Below are 3187 nucleotides of genomic sequence, written 5' to 3' on the forward strand. Positions count from 1 at the left end.
ATAAAGTTTTTTCAGAGGCGGAACGAAGTTCACCGGGTATAGCAGGCCTTAAGAATAATATGTTATTTTGTTTCGCCATCTAAATTATCTCTGGTCTATAAGAATAATGCATATGTGTAACACAGTGTATACATGTAACACAATAGCCATTGTTGGTGGTAGCTCGTGACACAAACAATAATAATAACTGAAAACTGTGTAGGGAGTGAGAAAAGGCTAAGGGGGAAGGGCGTTTCTATGGTAGATCACTTGGATTTAACAATTGCAGCCAATACACAGTTCTTCCATGAGCATACAAACATAGCAGCAACTTTGTGTAGAAACGTGTTCGCCAGCATTATGAATTAGGCCAAGCCCACACACATCGATTTTTATTGTAAGTAAAAATATTGTACAGTTAAATTCTTGTAGAGGAACAAAGGAGAGCAGAGGAATTTCTTTGTCCTACTAAAAGAATTTGATTGTATGATATATTTCCATATGATAAAAATCGATGCATGTGCACTAGGCCTAAATGTCGGTTTGGCAAATGATGCGTGCTACCTAGGTGAACTTCTCAGTCTAGTTATGTTGATTTAAAGAGGGAAATTTGAGTCATGCATTTTGGTACATTTTCTTCAATTGACTATCTATTGAATATCATTGGTACACATTTGGAGAGGATAACTGATCAAGTGATAATTGATCAGTTATCGACCGGGGTTGAAATTATTTAATTACTAAAATTGCTATTAAAAATGGGGGTTGGTGATAGAGGGGTGAAAATTTAGGGTTTTGTGTATTTTGTAATGCCACACCATAAAAAAAATAAAAATAAAAAGTTCTGTCCAAAAAACAAGAAAAAATTTTTTGGGGTGGACCATTCTTATCACTTAGGGGTATGAAAAATAGATTATGAGAGATTCTCAGATGTACCAAATATACATGTAAAATTTCATTAGGATTGATCGAGTCATTTCAGAGGAGTATGGCACTGTGACACAAGACTTTTATATATAAGGAGGTGGATATTCTGACTAATCAAAATTACAAACTGTTATAGTATCTGTCTCAGAAGTTAACATAATACCTATTCTAAATGCATGCCATTTGTTCATTGTTAACAATTTGATAATGGAAGGACAAATAAAACAAACGAAGAAAAAAAGTTTTACATTAATTTTCTGATGGATTTCCTTTATACATTTTTCACATAGCAACCCTGTCATCTGGGGTACCACTAGTTTTTACTCATCATCATCATCATCATCATCATCGCACATCTGTGAAATTTATATCATCGTGGTCACATTTGGCTGTTTCTTCCTAATATGTTGCCATTTCTGATGATGTGGTTACCTTGCGATCTCAGAATACAGCTATTTTTATGCATATACGTATAGGATTATGCTTCTATTTTGACATATGTTACAATATGTCTTGCATCCAAAGATACTGCCAATGAGAGAGTGGTGAGAAGACAATGTTAATCCAGCATCAGAGACATGGTTTCATTCCCGTCATATGTCACAGTGACTGTCGACTACATGGCATCATGAAACACTTACGTATGCCTCTGTTCCTCATCTAGACTTTCATTTTCTCCTGCAGAAATGAATACTCTTGTTGAGTTCTTGTAAAATTTTACAGTCAAAACTCAATTCCGACTACAAACTGATTCAGGCAAACTGCAATTTAAACATGTTACATGTTCCTAAAAAGCTGAAGCACGCAAGATAGATTCCAATGGTTGGCCAATAAAACAATGTAATTTGCTGGCCATGCGCTACTCCCCTGCCTGTACTAATCAAATTTTCACCTAAGCTGATATCACTGTAGAAGGATTGGAAGAGGAACAGTGTTGTGCTTGATCAACTGTTAAACACTGACTTGTGCCCCAGAAGAGATTGCAATCATATGTAACAGCAGCAGCAGCAACAGCTAATACATAATTTAATATCATGATTCAGTTCAACTGTCAAACTTCCTCTCGGCTTCCATCTTCTGACATCTATTGGTACCAGCTCTACATCACGTCTTGAGACTGTAATTTATTCTTGCAAATGCATTTAATATGATCTATTTCATTTGTTCGATCATTTTTTGTCAGAATATCAGCATCATGTTCAACAGCTGATTAAAAACTGGTAACATTTTTATACAGAATTCTAATACATGAACAGCGACCGAATTTATCATTTGCAATGCACTTATCAAATCATTACAGTCTCTCAATCAAAATATTGATCCAGTTTCAGAATCCAGTAACTTTTTTGAAGGATAACATTTCTCCTTTATTTCAACATGGTATCCATACATGTACGAGAACTTCTACTCTGAACCTGATCAAATACAACAAGAGTCTGTAAATGATACAATATGGAACAGTTTCCTCCCACATTCCAGAAAATAGTCAAATTTTATGCAGAGCAACATATTTTTGTACTAGCTGTTTCATAGTTTCTCACATATCACTTACACAAGCAATGTCTGAGTTGTCACATGACTCTTTGCATAGCGTTGATAGTTTATCAAGGCACTTCGGCATATCGTGATATCTTGAACCTGTTGGAAGTCGAGTTTTATTTGGCCACCTCTGTCCTGAATTCTTCAAAATAAATTTCTGTGTGACCTCAATAGCCAAAGCTTCATTTGTAAATGTAAGACAACCACTATATATCCTGTTAAACAATGGAAAAATGTTGACCTTAGCAGCTATAGCTTTATCAGTGAATATAAGGTGACTCTTTATTTTCCAAAACATGAAATGGGGAAAAAACCCTTGCCTTATAATTGTCTGAGATATCTCACTTACTTACATACATCCAATTACTTACCTTATATGAAATGAGCAAAGCATTTTGTAACACCACAGCTCTTATGCTGTATGGATTTATTTATTTATTTTTTTTTTTTTTTTTTGCTTTATTTAATGTTACATTGTTGATCTTCTGTAAATGTGATTGAATCGATAACATAAAATTGTGTACTGTTTTCTTTATATAAACTTTGATGTCATGTTTTGGTTCTATGCAAAGTAGTGTATCTGTAATTTAAAATCTTTGTCCCATTTGGAGGGAACAAAACTTACTGTATATAATTGTAATTTTGTGTGAATAATTTGTTTGTAGAAGTGTCAATATGTGAAAATGTTCTGTTTTATTTAATGTATTTGTTTGCTGTTATGTAAACTGCTGACCTTCACTTA

Source organism: Schistocerca americana, unplaced genomic scaffold (assembly GCF_021461395.2).
Source record: "Schistocerca americana isolate TAMUIC-IGC-003095 unplaced genomic scaffold, iqSchAmer2.1 HiC_scaffold_31, whole genome shotgun sequence".
Classification (NCBI taxonomy): Eukaryota; Metazoa; Arthropoda; class Insecta; order Orthoptera; family Acrididae; genus Schistocerca; species Schistocerca americana.